This window comes from Notamacropus eugenii, chromosome 3, assembly GCF_028372415.1.
Source record: "Notamacropus eugenii isolate mMacEug1 chromosome 3, mMacEug1.pri_v2, whole genome shotgun sequence".
NCBI classification, from domain to species: Eukaryota; Metazoa; Chordata; class Mammalia; order Diprotodontia; family Macropodidae; genus Notamacropus; species Notamacropus eugenii.
The window spans coordinates 441544171-441561463 of record NC_092874.1 but is presented as its reverse complement, the minus strand read 5'-3'; the positions used below and the strand labels follow the sequence as shown (position 1 = coordinate 441561463).

General features: G+C 38.4%; 1 protein-coding gene and 1 long non-coding RNA gene across 4 annotated transcripts in view; both read right to left on the bottom strand.

Moving 5' to 3' along the window:
* The window catches only part of SUMF1 (sulfatase modifying factor 1), a 114074-nt gene that overhangs the window by 76238 nt on the left and 20543 nt on the right, over positions 1-17293 (bottom strand). The window lies entirely within an intron of this gene.
* On the bottom strand, positions 9200-10083 carry LOC140497540 (uncharacterized). The gene is made up of 2 exons (XR_011964722.1): positions 9762-10083; positions 9200-9323 (listed from the first exon to the last, which is right to left on the bottom strand). It is a non-coding gene; the product is annotated as an uncharacterized lncRNA (long non-coding RNA).

Here is a 17293-nt window from a genome sequence, read left to right as displayed (position 1 = left end):
AAGATTACAGCCTACAAGAGTAGGGATAAGGAGGAGGGAGGAAGGACTGACTAAAGAAAAAGGCTTTATTTTAATGATGGATGCCACTGATGAATGTTTTTCTGGGTGAAGAGAGATAGTCTGTGAAAGGAGATAAAGATCTCACACTATATGTGGCCTGGCCTAACAGTCTAGTAAACCTACACTGGGGATGGAAGGGACCTAGAACCTCTGGGGGCAACAGGTACCTGGGGAAGTGGGAGAGCATGGATCCAGGGAGGAGAGTTTCAGGCAAATGTGGAAAAAAGGTAATCAGAAGAAGGTATAGATCAATGTGGATTACATCATCAAGCCTGTGGTGAGGGCAGAGCCCTACCATGAGGCAATGTCCTCTCGGACACCTGTAATAGTCGGCATTGTTCTGGGATTGAAGCACAAAGGAAAAGGGGACTCTACTGGGCAAGCCCTACGACAGTGGCAGAAAGTGCCTAGAGGGGCAAGCCTAGATGGAAACCTTGGAAGGTCTAACTGCATGAGGAATAAATATAGTAAAGGGAATCAGAGTCTAGAGTAGACACAATGAAAGGATGAATAATGAAGTGAATGAGAGAAGTCCTTTTTGGAAGTACAAAAAATGAAATTTAAGAAACTAGTTAAAAGTGGGAGGAAAAAAAAGGAACTAATCATAAGCAAAACCGCAAAGAGAATGGAATAACTAACAAGAGGAGGGAATCAGGGAGGAAATAAAGCCAGTAGGAACAGTCATCCTAAAAAAAGATTAAAATAAAGTAACTGAGGGATCATAATACTGTATTTAAAGAGGAAGGGAGAAAAGAAATTATACTTTGAAAGAAAACCCAGTATCAGAGGCAGATGAAGGAAAGTATAAACTTAACTCTTATCATTTTAAAGGTGGACCTAGCAGCATATTTAGATCAATGGGAATGGAAGGATAAGGGAAGGATCTTTAGAGGGGATGGTGAGGGAACAGGTTAAAGGGGTATACAAAAGGGTGTTCTGATTTATGGGAAGGGGAGGATAAGGGAGGGATTGTTGTAGGGGGGTAGATTAAGTAACAGGAGGGCAAGACAGCAGGTAGAACTAGAGAAGTTAGGAGATTTGGGAAAAAGAGATATACACAAACATAAAAACAAAGATTAAAAGTAGAATCTCTTAGCGAAAGTATATGCTTATATATGTATATCAGTATCTATAAATAAATACACCCACACTTAATTGGAGGGGGGAGGGAAGATAGGGAGAAAAAGAACAAAGTGAAAAGTGCACGACAGAGAACAAAAGAAAACTTACAAGGCAGAGAGAAGAGATGGGCAGTATTTAACATACAGGCTTTCTTGAAATGGAAAGTTATTGTTACATATTCTGAAACCTCTCCTACATTCTGCTGTGCACATGACATGTTTTTTTTCTTTTCTTATTTTATACTTAAGTTTACAATATGTTTCTTTTTCTTTTATTATGTATTTGTTTTAATATTTGTCTAAAATAAAAAAAAGAAACTTTCGATATGAATGGATTAAACAATCCAATAAAACAAAAAAGTGCCATATTGGACAAGAAAATAAGACCCTAAAAAAATTAGAACTGAGCAAGTAGAAGTTAATGACTCTATGAAACATCAAGAAACAATAAAATCAAACGATGGAAAAATAGATAAAAATGTAAAATATCTCATTAGAAAAACAACTGACCTGGAAAATGGATCAAGGAGACATAATTTAAGAACTACCAGACCACCTAAAAGCCATGATCAAAACAAGAGCCTAGACATCATCTTTCAAGAAATTATCAAGGAAAACTGCCCTAATATTCTACAACCAGAGAGTAAAATGGAAAATGAAAGAACCCACTGATCACCCCCTGAAAGAGATGCCAAAATGAAAACCCCTAGGAATATTATAATCAAATTCCAGAACTCCCAGGTCAAGGAGAAAATACTGCAAGCAGTCAGAAAGAAACATTTCAAATACCATGAACCCACAGTCAGGATTATACAAGATTTAGCAGCTTCTACATTAAAGAATCAGAGGGTTTAGAATATAATACTTTAGAAGACAAAGGAGTTAGGATTACAATCAAGATTTACCTACCCAGCAAAACTGAGTATAATTCTTCAGGGGAAAAAAATGGACATTCACTGAAATAGATGACTTTCAAGCATCCCTGACAAAAAGACAGAACAGAAAATCTGACTTTCAAATACAAGACACAAGGGAAGCATAAGAAGGTAAAAAAGGAAGAGAAGATTCAAAGGAAGATTAAACTGTTTATATTTCTACATAGAAAAATGCTAAGCATAACTCCTAAGAACTTTATCCTTAAAGCAGTTAGAAGGAGTACACATAGACAGAGGGTTATGGGTGTGAGTTGACTATGATGGGATGATATCTTAAAAAAAAATAAAATCAAAGTGTGATAAAGAATAATACACTAGGAAAAGGGGAAAGGGAAACATAGAATGGGGTAGATTATATCATATAAAACAGGAGCAAAACAATTTTTACAGTGGAGGGAAATATGGGTTTGAATCTTACTCTCATTGGAATAGACTCCAAGAGGGAATAACATACATACTCATTTGAGTAGAGAACTCTATCTTACCCTACAGGAAAGTAGGAGAGGAGATAAGAGAATGGGGGGAAGGGAGGAGAGGGAAGTGCTGATAGAAGGAAGGGTAGATTGGGAGAGAAGAAAGTCAGAAGCAAAACATTTGAGAATGGACAGGGTGAAAGGAGAAAGATAAACAGGGGATATATAGGATGGAGGGAAATACTTAGTAATAACTGTGGAAAAAATGTTTTTACAGCAAATTTCTCTGATAAAGACCTTATTTCTCAAAGAAGACCTAAGTCAAATTTCTGGAGAACTATTCCTAAACCGAAATGTGGTCAAAGGATATGAATGGGCAATTTTCAGATGAAGTAATCAAAGCTACCTATAGTCATATGAAAAAATGCTCTAAGTCATTATCGATTAGAGAAATTAAAATTAAAACAAATATTAAACACTGTTTTTACATGTAATTGGAAAAAATAAAATATTAAATATGTATTTTTAAACATAGCCTAAAATATCAAATCCTCCTTTTTTAGCTCACCAAAAAACAAACCAAAAGGAAAACAAAGGAACCAAAACTTCACACTTTAGTATAATTTGTGTAAATTCAATTACAACTTGAGACCCAGGATAAAAAAGAAAAATCTTATGTGCTTTACTTGACACTACCAAAGTATTCTTTCATAGAGACACCAGAAAAGCTTGCAAGGCACATTTCAAATGGCACACACAAATGTGACTTGGCAAGAACTTTAATCTTGGGATATACTTTCTGACCAGACAGTTCAATGTTTAGGTGCCAGTGGCAGGTAATTCATCAGATGTCAAGCAGAGAACAGAATAACACTTAGGTCATTTCCTTCACAAGCATTTGGCTCAGTTACAGCCTAGAGACTTGGGTACAGATTTTCTCCATTTTAAGAAAGTCAATTATATTATGGGGTCACAGACCTCGATGGCAACTTTGAAGCTATCGAGTCCAACCCTCTAATTTTACAAATGAAGAAAATGAGGCACAGGTTAAATGTTTTGCCCAGAGTCACACAGCTCCTGAGGGTCTGAAGCAGGGTCTGAACTTGTCCTCCTAACTCCAATTCCAGTAGCCTAGTCATTCTGCAATGAAACAGAAATCTACCTCCAACACACACAATGAATTAAAATTGGAAGTAGTAGGAATGATTCACTTTTAAAAACGTTTCAATGCAAGCTTACTTTCTAAAACATTTCAAATAGGATTCAGCTTGAACTTAACTTTCTGGATATGTCACCAGTGGATAAAGTGAAATACATGAAGTATACGCTCCTCAAAACACCAAATACATTTTCATTTGGCAAACTGTCAGATGCCATATAAAATATAAACACTACAAACCATGTACCAGAGGCAACATGATACGTGACAGAAAGCACACTGGACTTATCATTTATTTCTCCTCATCTGTAAAATGAGAGGTTTGGACGAGGTGAACTCTGAGGTTCCTCCCACCCTCCAAGCTATGAACTTATGACACTGAGACTTTGGGTTCCATTCTCTTCTATACAGCTCGGTAGCAGCCTATTTTCCCTTTCTCCAGAATTCATCTTTCTGAAAGTTTCTTTCACTAACACCCCCACCATTCTCCTCCAATGAAGACTGCCATCTGTGCACATCCCAAAATCAAAATCAAATAATTGTAACAGGGCCCCTAATGTAGCCCTGTACAAATCAAAACATGGGAGGGCTGAACCCAAAGGCTATTAACCTTAATGAAAGTAGAAGCTAAAATTCAGACTTATCAGTAAGAATGACAATAAATGTATTTTCAAAAGTTCTGAATTTCACTTATTACACTCAAAAGCACTAACAAATGTTTACATTCATCCAGTATTCTGGTTTGTAAGACCGTTTTAGGTCTTTCACAGGACATAATACTTTTTCTAATCATAGCATCAACATAACTATACCCATATTTTCACGCACACGCGCACACGCACACACACACACACACACACACACACACACACACGCCAAGGATCACACCGAGCTCCAAAGAGCCAAATTTGGCCTTAAAGCCAGAGACTGGTTCCCTACCCCTGAACTACCCTCATTCTGAACACCCAGAAACTGTCAAGTCAAATGAGAGTCATGACAAATACATTCTGAGGAATGATATGAAACACAGGCTTCCCAAGGACTCTCACGAAGATTATTTATTTCAACATTATCCTAACCCCACGGATATTTTGTGCAAAGGGTTCAAAAGCATCTCTTTTTGTAAGAGGATGCTGTACCTGTATAAAGAGGTCCTGGGGAACCTCAAGTGTTTCTCATCTTGTTTTTCATAACCTCAGAGCTCAGCATACAAAAAGCACTAAATAAATGCGTTTACTGATTTGATTCATACCCAGAATTGGAGAATATCAGAATTCACAGAGACTCCTATAAAGTTTCTAATATAGGGGCTCTCAATATGCAGGCCATGAATTTTTTAAACACATTTTTGATAATTATATTCAATATAATTGGTATCCTTTATAATCTTCTGTATTTTATTTTAAGCATTTAAAAGCATCATTTTGAGAAGGGGTCAATAGGCTTCACCAGACTGCCAAAGGGGTCCAGGCACATGAAAGGCCTGGCCTAATTCAACTCCTTCATTTTGTAGGTGAGGAAACCAGACCCCAAAGACTTTAATAGACTTGTCCAGGGCAACCCCTCAGCTACAGCAACCCGGAGAAGGAAGATACTGAGCACCACTTTTTCTCAACCTCCAAAGTTCTCCCTCCTTCTAGAAAGGGACACAGACACCACCATACTGGTCAGGGTTAGGGGGAAATGTGATAATCCCCATTTCACAGATGGGAAAACTGATCTGAGTCAGTGTTGGAGACAACAGCAAGGGGAGGAATCATTATGCCTAGTCCAGTGCTTTCTATCAAAACATGGTGTTTCTCTAAGCAACCATTAGCACTTTGTACCCAACTAACATTTGAGCAGCACAAATTGATCTCAGATTAAAATTCCATTCTTGCTACATGTGACACTATTAACTTTTCTTTAATACCCTGGGCCAAGAATAATCTTTAGGTCTGTTTATTTATGATATATATAAACAAAGTATGTTTTAGGATGAATTTCACCCAAAAACTGATAAGAAATTTTTCTGTATACCTACATCTTCCCAGTCAAATAAGACAAATCCCAGAATTATGACACTCCTCCTCATAGCAAAAAAAAAAAAAAAATGCCTTTAACCTGACCTATTTCTATCCAACCATCTCCATAGCAACTGTCTTGTGTTTAAGTTGCAACAGCTGTACCTGACAGCAAGAGACAGATTACAATGTAAATACTAGCCATGTGAGCAGCAGAGTCAGGCCTGGACTAGATGGCTTTGCCGAGGAGAGAAGAGGCTGCCTGAACCTTTCTCTGGGGGCCTAACCAAGCACAGCTCATGGAGAGAAGAAAAGGTGATTTTTATTCTTTGGAGGAGTTCATTATACTCTTCTGAACATATACAACACCTCAGAGGGGGGAAATCTGCAAAGGAAATAAAAAAATTATAATTATGCAAATCAAGTCTACTGAAAAATGTCAGTTTCATAACTAGTCTCCATCAAATTACATTTAGACAAGTCACTTTAAAAGATGGTCATTTACTTTGAAATAGCATAAACATGACAACAGCCCCTAAGAGGGTCTTTAAGGTGGCATGTTAACAGCGAATGAGAAATCTGACATGCCAAGGGTGCATACAGCAGGCAAAATGGACAGAACATAGAAATTCAAGGTCTATGCATCATACAACAGGTACTGCATATCAAGTGAATTAAACACACAGATACCCAGATAAAATGTCCTCACTCAGCACCAAACAAGTATATGATCATAAGAAGAATTTGCTTTATTAAAAGAAAAAAATCCAGTAAAAATAAATGGATGATTAAGTTTGATGGCTAATTTCCAAGTAAGTCCTATATCAAGGATCTTACACTGCTGAACAGGTATTTCAGTTTAAGGATATACTGGACAGTGGCAGGAAATGGAATATATTCCTTTATTCTATTTTGGCAAAAATCAAAATGAAATTCTAGACAGGCTTGAGGTTTCAGAATATTTTTCTTGGGATTCTTATTTAAATTCATCATAATACTGGGCCATGCTGACCTCCATAAATGAGAAGGAAAGCATGCTCTAATCCATATATGTGTTAAAGGCCAATGCAAAAAGGCAGCTAGAACAAGATCAAGTAAAGAGAAGAGTCTGATTGGAGCTTAAAATTTTTAAGGAAAAAATAAAGGTTAATAATAAAAGTTCAAAATGACCCATTCAAAAACCACTTAAATTTTGTACATGTGGGGTTTTAAAACTTCCTAAACTGAGGCTTCACAATTTTTTTAACCACATTCACTCAATAAATGACTTTCACATGCTGGTTCATTTGATTTCTTTTTTTTTTTTATGTTTATTTATTTATTTTTAGTTTTCAACATTCATTTCCACAAAATGTTGAGTTCCACATTTTCTCCCAATGTCTCCCCTCCCCCAACCCATAACACTTTGCATTCTGATTACCCCTTCCCCTAATCTGCCCTCCCTTCCATCACACCTCTCCCTTCCCTTATACCCATCTTCTCTCTTTTCTTGTAGGGCAAGATACTTTCTATACCCCATTACCTGTGTTTCTTATTTCTCAGTTGTATGCAAAAACAATTCTCAACATTCGTTCCTAATACTTTGAGTTCCAGCTTCTCTCCCTACCTCCCTCCCCACCCATCCCCACTGAGAAGGCAAGCAATTCAATATAGGCTATATATGTGTAGTTTTGCAAAAGACTTCCATCATAGTCATGTTGTGTAAGACTAACTATATTTCCCTCCATCCTATACTGCCCCTCGCTAGGTGGTGCCATGGATAGAGCAGTGCAGGAGTCAGGAGGACCTGAGTTCAAATCTTACCTCAGACACTTGACACTCACTAGCTGTGTGACCTTGGACAAGTCATTTAACCCCAACTGCCTCATCCTGGGTCATCTCCAGTCATCCTGATGAATATCTGGTCACTGGATTCAGATGGCTCTGGAGGAGAAGTGAGGCTGGTGACCTGCACAGCCGTCCCTCACTCAAAACAAAGTCAAGTGCAAGTCATGGCATCATTTCTGTGATGGCGTGGTCTTCTTCAGCAATGAAGGATGAACACACATCCTGCCCCTCATTTATTCTATTCTCTCTTCTGACCTTGTCCCTCCCGAAAAGTGTTTACTTCTAATTACTCCCTTCTCCCATTTGCCCTCCCTTCTGTCATTCCCCCCACCCCACTTGCCCCTTTCTCCCCTACTTTCCTGTAGTGTAAGATAGATTTTCATACCAAATTGAGTGTGCATGTTATTCCTTCCTTAAGCCAAACGTGAAGACAGTAAGCTTCGCTTTTTTCCCTCTCACCTCTTCCCTTCTTTCTTCCACTGAAAAAGCTTTTTCTTGCCTCTTTTATGAGAGAAAATTTGCCCCATTCCATTTCTCCCTTTCTCCTCTCAATATATTCCTCTCATCCCTTAATCTTATTTTTTTAGATATCATCCCTTCTTATTCAACTCACCCTATGCTCTCTGTCTATATGTGTGTGTGTGAGTGTATGTATGTGTGTATAATTCCTCCAACTACCCAGATAACTGAGAAAAATCTCAAGAGTTACAAATATTATCTTTCCATGTAGGAATGTAAACAGTTCAACTTTAGAAAGTCTCTTATGATATCTCTTTCCTGTTTACCTTTTCATGCTTCTCTTGATTCTTGTGCTTGAAAGCCAAATTTTCTATTCAGCTCTGATCTTTTTATCAGGAATGCTTGAAAGTCCTCTATTTCATTGAATGACCATTTGTTCCTCTGAAGTATTATACTCAGTTTTCCTGGGTAGGTGATTCTTGGTTTTAGTCCCAATTCCTTTGACCTCTGGAATATTATATTCCAAGTCCTTTGATCACTTAATATATAAGTTGCTAGGCCTTGTGCTATCCTGATTGTATTTCCACAATACTCCAATTGTTCCTTTCCAGCTGCTTACAGCATTTTCTCCTTGACCTGGGAACTCTGAAATTTGGCTACAATATTCCTAGGAGTTTCTCTTTTTGGAACTCTAAGAAGGCGATTGGTAGATTCTTTCAATATTTATTTTGCCCTCTGGTTCTAGAATATCAGGGCAGTTTTCCTTGACAGTTTCATGAAAGATGATATCTAGGCTATATTTTTGATCATGGCTTTCAGGTAGACCCATAATTTTTAAATTGTCTCTCCTGGATCTATTTTCCAGGTCAGTTGTTTTTCCAATGAGATATTTCACATTTTCTTCTATTTTTCATTCTTTTGGTTTTGTTTTGTAATTTCTTAGTTTCTCATAAAGTTATTAGTTTCCATCTGCTCCATTCTAATTTTTAAAGAACTATTTTCTTCAGTGAGCTTTTGAACCTCCTTTTCCATTTGACTAATTCTGCTTTTTAAAGCATTCTTCTCCTCATTGGCTTTTGGGACCTCCTTTGCCAATTGAGTTAGCCTATTTTTGAACGTGATATTTTCTTCAGCATTTTTTTGGATCTCTTTTAGCAAACTGTTGACTCACTTTTCATGATTTTCTTGCATCACTCTCATTTCTCTTTCCAATTTTTCCTCCACCTCTCTTACTTGATTTTCAAAATCATTTCTGAGCTCTTCAATGACCTGAGACCATTGCATATTTATTTTGGAGGTTTTAGAAGCCTTGACTTCCTCTGATGGTATGCCTTGTTCTTCCTCATCTGAAAGGATGGAAGAAAATACCTGTTCACCAAGAAAGTAACCTTCCATGGTCTTATTTTTTTCCCTTTTTTGGACATTTTCCCAGCTAGTTACTTGACTTTTGAGTTCTTTGTCAAGAGGAGGGTATACTCTGGGGTCCTGTAAGTTCTCAGTTCCTCCGAGGGTGGCACAATCAAGGGAGAGGAGTTTACTCCTCTCCTAGCCTGCACACTGGTCTGGGAGCAACTAAAAACTTTTCTGCCCAGAATCTGAGAGTAGAATTCTGTCTCCACAACTGCCTCCAGCTCCACCACACCAGTGTTACTCCTCCTCACCCCAGGGTTGCCATTCAGGGCTGAGATTCAGATCAGTCACTTAATTCCCCCAGAGGCTTTAGGCAGAAGCCAGAGGTCCAGACTGTGTTCCCTTCTCCTGGGTGAAGGAGCCTTCCCACTGACCTTTGAAGCTGTCTGTGGTGTTTGTGGGTTGAGCAATCAGGGCACTGCAGCTGCTGTTGCTGGCACTCTGAAGCCTGTTCTGGGTCCTGTCGCTGCTGCACCACTCAGCCCACGCTGAACTGCGCTCTGCTCTGCACCAGGTGCAAGAGACCTTTCCTGTTGGCCTTCCAGGTTGTTGTGGGCTGGAAATCTCTTTCACTCTGTTGTTTTGTGGCTTCTGCTGCTGTAGGATTTGTTTAGAATCATTTTTTACAGGTATTTTATGGGTTATGTGGGGGAGCTTCTACAGGTCTGTCTTTCTACTCTCCATCTTGACTCCCCCCTCCATTTGGTTTCTTAAAATTGGTTTTAAAGTCTCTAAATTAAGTTTTGTTGGGCATCACAGTAGTTAAAGTTTAGATAATTTTAGTAGAAGGGATCCAATCCAATCTTCTCATTTTACCAATGAGGATACTGAGGTCCAGTGAGATTAAATGTCTCTTTGCACTGGAGCAGATCTGCAGAGGAACTGGCCCATTTCTAAATGAACTTGTTCTAAGATTAGAGTCTGAACTGCAGAGACTTGTGGTAAAAATGTGTTTGCCATGAAAAAGCAAAAGAGAGTCAGACAGCTGTCTAATCACTTTGGTTTCTTCAAAGGGAGATGAAAAATACCTCAGAAAAATAAAGTTACAAAAAAAGCCTGTGAAATACAGAACATGACAGATGATAAGCATCCTTTAACTGCCAATGGTTTGTTTATTGATTTTCTTATCTAATACAAAAGTTATGAAAATAGCACAGAGGAAATATGTTTAACATGATTGTATATGTATAACCTATATCAGACTGCTCATCATCTTGGGGAAGAGGGGGGGCAGGGAGGGAGGGCCAAAAAATTTTGGAACTCAAAATCTTATATAAGTGAATGCTTAAAAAAAGAAAATAGCAGACTGCCTACAAATGAGACAATGAGTAAGGGCTAAGGCCACCATCAGCACAGGTCACACAGCTCGTTAAGGAGAAAGGCCCCATAATTTTGAGAATCTCCATAAAACTGGCCTGCCAATGCCAAGCCAGGCAGAAGGGGCCCAAAATGAAAAGAGAAGATAATGGGGAAAGGAAAACCACCTCTGTCTTACCTCTTTTTTCTACCTTTGAGGAGACAAATGTAATTTTAAATAGGCACAAAGAGAAAGACCAAGTAATCCCTTGTGACCATAATCATGCTTAGGAAGAGTGTCTGATAGGAAGGCCAGTCAGAGGCAAAAATGTAAGATAAGCAAAGTTCATCTCTGGTGGCTCCCTATCCAAGGCATCTAGCACTGCCATGCTGCCAATTATTCCTCACTGAGAGGCAGGAACCCACACTTGAGGGAGGGAAGAAGGAAGAAAGGAAGAGAGAGAGGGAGGAAGGGAGGACTTTCTCCCTGCTGCCAAAGTCACAATAGCTCTTCAGACTGTCTCACAGGGAACATTCAATCAGTTTTTGGACTTAGTTAATGTGGTCCTGAGGTGACCAACAGGCAGTCTGTTGCCAGGCCCATACTTAAAACTTTCCCCCTTGATAGAAAATGCCAGGGCCTGCCCAGTGCCTTAAAGAAGTTGGGATCACCTATACAACACAATGAGGCATCAGAATAGAAATTCAGTGGAAGAACAGGTAAAAATGCTGAGGAAAAACTAAAGGAATGAAGGGAAGCAGGGAGGGCAGGACAGCTACAGTCCTAGTAGTAAGAGAAGACAGAGCCAAGGCAGTGAGCAGCCTTTGCAAGAGCAGCCTTTGCAGCTCCTCAATTCTAAAGATGACCTAAGGGTAACTTTGGAACAGGGTCAGGGATGTTATATTATGGCTCAAGGTACAAGAAACAAAGGTTGCTTAGCTTCCATCTCAATTTGTTCCTCTCTGAAGTGAGGATACCAGTTCAGCCTGTGGCTGTAGGAAATAGCAAAGATCTCAGGCATGCAGTATAAACATGCAACCATCTCCACGAGTCGCTTCCTCAGGCCAAAAGTCTCCCTCTCGTATGGCCTTTCATCCTGCAGGCTCACCATCCATATAGCTACTCATGTTCATGGTGGCTGCCCATCACACAGAAGACCTGGGCATGTTTTTAATAGCTCCAACACTCCAGAGAAGCACTTCAGGGGCCAGCGTTCCTGGCCTTCTGCAGACGTAGACACCACGAGCATTTCTTATGTTTGCTGATCTGTGTTTTAAAGGGAGAGCTTGTCAGAGCAAAGACAAAACAAAGAAGGGAGAGCTCCCAAGTGAAAGTCACTCAGGTATTAAATATACTCTCCCAGTCCTGCTACAAGCTTGATACATAAGACCTCAGGGTCAGAATATCAGATCAGGAAGGCACCAGATGGATTCAGGCTAAATCCTAGGAGAAAACAATAAATACAAACTTTATGATGAAGATGTTGCCAGGCAGCCTAGGATAGAAAACAAGAACAAAAGGTCCAGAATATCAAGGGAACTAATTAAAAGAAATGCTAGGGAAACTGGCCTAGCCCTACCAGATCTCAAATTGTATTATAAAGCAGCAATCATCAAAACCACTTGGTACTGGCTAAGAAACAGAGGGGTAGACCAGTAGAATAGGTTAAGTACTCAAGGCACAGTAGTCAATGAATACAGCAATCTATTGTTTGATAAACTCAAGGACCCCAGCTTCTGGGATAAGAACTCACTGTTTGACAAGAATTGCTGGGAAAACTGGATAACAGTGTGGTGGAAACTGAGCATAGACCAATGCCTAACACCATACACAAGAATAAAGTCCAAATGGGTACATGATCTAGGTATAAAGATTGATACTATAAATAAATTAGGGGAGCAACAATAGTATTAGATTTATGGAGAATGGAGAAATTTTTGACTAAACAAAATATTATGAAGTACAAAATGGATAATTTTCATTACATTAAATTGAAAAGTTTTTCCACAAACAAACCCAATGCAACCAAGATAAGGAGGGAAGCAGAACACTGGGAATTTCTGCAACTAGTCTCTCTGATAAAGGCCTCATTTCTAAATATATATGTCAAATGTACAAGAATACAAGTCATTCCCCAATTGATAAATAGTCAAAGGATATGAACAGGCAGTTTTCAGAGGAAGAAATTAAAGCTATCTATAGTCATATGAAAAAATGCTCTAAATCATTACTGATTAGAGATGCAAATTAAAACAACTCTGAGGTACCACATCACACCTATCAGATTAGCTAACATGACAAAACAGGAAGATGATAAATGCTGGAGAAGATGTGGGAGAGTTGGAACACTAATTCATTGTTGGTGGAGCTGTGAGCTGATCCAACCATTCGGGAGAGCAATTTGGAACTATGCCCAAAGGACTACAAATATGTACATACTCTTTGACCCAGAAATATCACTTCTAGGACTGTATCCCCAAGAGATCATAAAAATGGGGAAGGGTCCCACATGTATAAAAATATTTATAGCAGCTCTCTTTGTGGTGGTCAAAACCTGGAAATCAAGGGTATGCCCATCAACTGGGGCATGGCTGAATAAACTGTGGTATATGAATGTAATGGAATACTATTGTGCTGTAAGAAATGATGAACAGAAGACTTCAGAGAGGCCTGGAAAGACTTACATGATCTGATGCTGAGTGAAAGGAGCAGAACCAGGAGAACTTTGTACACAGCAACAACCACAGTGTGTGAAGAATTTTTCTGGTAGACTTAGTACATCATTGCAATGCAAGGACTTAAAAAATTCCCAATGGACTCTAGAGGCAAAATGTCTTCCATATCCAGAGAAAGAACTATTTGATCGCAGAATGAAGCAGACCATTTTCTTCTGTATTATGTTTTGTTTTGTTTTATGATTTCTCCCATTCATTTTAATTCTTCTATGCAACATGACTAAGGTGAAAATGTATTTAATAGGAATGTATGTGTATAACCTATATAAAATTGTATGCCATCTCAGGGAGGGAGTGGGGAGATTGGGGAAAAAATCTAAGATATATGGAAGTGACTGCAGAACACTGAAAACAAATAAAATAATTTAATAAAAAAAAGAACTGATGGGGAGTTAGAAATAATCATGAAGTAAAGATATATTAAAATTAAAAGCACTTTGAGATCTATGGCAAATCACTTCCCTTGTTAGGGTCTTAGTTTCCTCATTTTTAATATGAAGTTGGACCAGTTATTTTCTAAAGCTCCTTTTTGGTAGTTGGTCAATAAATCATTGTGGAAATGAAAAATAAAGAAAAGAGAGAATTAATAAAGAATATAAGCACTTAGATGGGAAAAAAAGAAAAAAAAAACAAGGATAGAGAATTGGCAGTCAAGGGAGCTCAGTTCAAATTCCAGCTCCAGCAATTACTACAAAATCCAACAATTACTCAGTTTCCTCATCTGTAATATGAAGTCGTTGTCCTAGATGTTTGCTAAGGACTCCTCTACCTCTAAATCCTGTGAGCTCAGGATCACTAGTCTAGAACAGAGGCAGAACTAGAGGCCAGGGCTCCTGGCTACTAGGGAAACACTCCTTCCATTCCAGCTTATTGATCCTGGCAGACCACGACCATCTTACTACAACTATAATTCACTTTATGCAAGCAATGATTTTCAGAAAAGCTGTATATTCTTTTTTAATTAATTACATCATATTCATGGTGCATTAGAAAAAGTCTACAGTTACAGTAGCACTTTTTGAGGATCTTTTTTTAAAAATGAGATTTTTTTTAATCAACAAAAATTAGCCTTCTCTCCCTTCCATCCCAATAGAGAAAGAAAAACAAAAAGCTTTTTACAAATATGCATAGCCAAACAAGCCAAATACTCCCATGCATGATGTCCCAAAAAACATACACAGCCCAATCTGCACTGAGTCCACTGCCTCTCTGTCATATGCTGAGTAGCATGTTTCATCATGCATCCTCTCAAACTGTGGTTGGTTACTGTGTCAATAAGAGTCCTAAAGTCTTCTACAGTTGTTTCTCTTTACAACATTGTTGTTATTGTACAAATTTTTCTCCTGGTTCTGTTTACTTCACTCTGCATCAGTTCTAATCTTCCCAGGTTTCTAAGAAAACATGTCCCTCAACATCGCTTATAGAACAATAGTATTCTATCACATTTGCATGCCATAACTTATTCAGTCATTCCTCAACTGATGGGCACCTACTCAGTTTCCTATTCTTTGGCACTTTAAAAAAAAAAAAAAGCTGTCATAAATATTTTTGTACATAAGGGGGCCTTTCCCCTTTCTTTTATTTCTTTAGAGTATAGACCTAATATTGTTACCACTAGACTGAAAGGTATGAAGAGTTTATTAACTTTTGGGGCATAGTTCCTAATGCTTCCCAGAATGGCTGGACCAATTCAGAGTTCCAGCCACAACATTAACTTACATTTGGTTTGCTTGTGCAAAAAATTTTTTAATTTCATGTCTAATCAAAATTGTCCATCTTATTTTCTGTGATCCTCTCTCGTGTTTGGTCTTGAACTCTTTCCCTATCCATAGATTTGAGAGGCAAGTTCTTCCTTGCTCCTTTTATTTATGATGTCACTCTATATCTAAGTCATTAGATATAGTCAATCGGAGTATCCTTGGTACATACAGCATGACATGTGTGGCAAAACCTTTTGTAAATCAGAATCCTATTCTGAGGTTTACTTATTTAAAGCAGCATACTGTAACAAAAACAATCCAAAAAAAACCTCACTATCTTACCAGCTGTGGGATAACAGGCAAGTCATTTAACCTTTATGGTGCTCAGTCTATTTATTTGTAAAATAAGGTTGGATTAAGTGAACTGGAAATGAGGAAACTTGGGTCCGAATTGTAGTTTTGCCAACAATTTTGATAAAATGAGTCTGTGGTCAAGTCACAACCTTTGTAGACTAATTTCCTTACTTGTAAAGCTGAAGGTGTTGGAAGAGATGACATAGGATTTCCTTCTAGCTTTAAGCTTCTATGACTCTGTATATACGGTTTTCTTAAGGTAGGTCACACATAATCCATCTGCCAACTCCCAAATGACCCCTCTACATTACTACAGGGCAGTTTTATGATATGAGTCTCAGAATATTTTAATGACAGGAAGAATCATGCATGCAATTGATCTTACTTAGGATTGATCTCCAATGACTCAAAGGCAGTGCACTGAGGAAATAGATAGGCTGCAGCAAACAAGAGCTAACATCGAGTCTAGCTCCCTGGCAATGCCTCAGACAGATCACCTCTGCTTAGATGTCTTATTTGGGAACAGATAAAAAAGTGTGCCATTATCCTGCCACACTTGGCTCTCAGCTTCGAAAACCTCTAGAGCACACTGATTCCTAGGGTCAGGCAGACAAGTCCTCTTTTCAAAAGACACAAAGGGTAGCTGTTTAACAACTGTTCCCCCCTTATCTTATCCATTCACTCTTACCCAAACCTACCTTCCTGAATAATTTAGTTATCACATACCTAGCAACTCTGATAGCTAGCTTTGTTTTCTCTTACTAAAGAACGTCTGGATTTCCAACCTGAGAAGGGTCACATCAGGTCTAGGTCCAGTTCTTCAAGACCGGATACTCCATCAGATGATGAGTAAAAGGGATTTTAAAAAATGTCAAAGTCACAGTGGGGTATCGGGTAGCATTAAAAGGACCACAGAAATTATATCTGTAAGAATTCATTTCAACACAGAATACTGCTTTCCAAACTAAACTGGGCCATAGAACATTTAAGGGCTTCAGATGAATTCAAGGAACCCTAAAATAGTGACTGGGTATGAAATACCCAAAAAATAACACAGGAAATTAAATCCATTCCCCACTCAAAAAACTGCAGCACTACAGAAGTATTTTTGACAACCTCTTGTTTGATTCTTACAACCACGTCCTGAAGCATTACAAATGTAATTTTACAGAGAATGAAAACTGAAGTTATATGAGATTGTGACCTAAATTTCATTGAGTCACAGATCTGGAGCTGGCAGGGGTCCTGAAGACCACCAGATTCAATCTCATCATTTTACAGATGAGAAACCAAGAAAGTTGAGTGATCTGTCCAAAATCGTATCCATTAAGAAGTTCAAAATTGAGGGGATATCTATCAACTGGAAAATAGCTGAATAAGTTGTGGTATACGATTATAATGGAATACTATTGTGTTATAAGAAATGGGAAGCAGGATGATTTCAGAAAAACCTGCAAAGACTTACATGAAGGGATGCAAAGTGGAGTGAACAGAACAAGAGAATGCGATACATTGTAACAGCAATGTTATATGAGGATCAACTGTGAATTACTTAGCTATTCTCAGCTCTGCAATGACCTAAGACAATTTCGAAGGGCTTATGATGAAAAATGCTATACAACTCCAGAGAAAGAACTAATGAAGTCTGAGTAGAGGTCAAAGTATACTATTTTTTACTTTATTTCTTTCCCTCAGTTTTTTCCTTGGTCTGTGTTTTCTTTTACACCATGACTAATAGAGAAATATGCTTTGCATGACTGCACATGTATAACCTGTATCAAATTGCTAGCCATTTCATGGAGGGGGGAGAAAACAGAGGG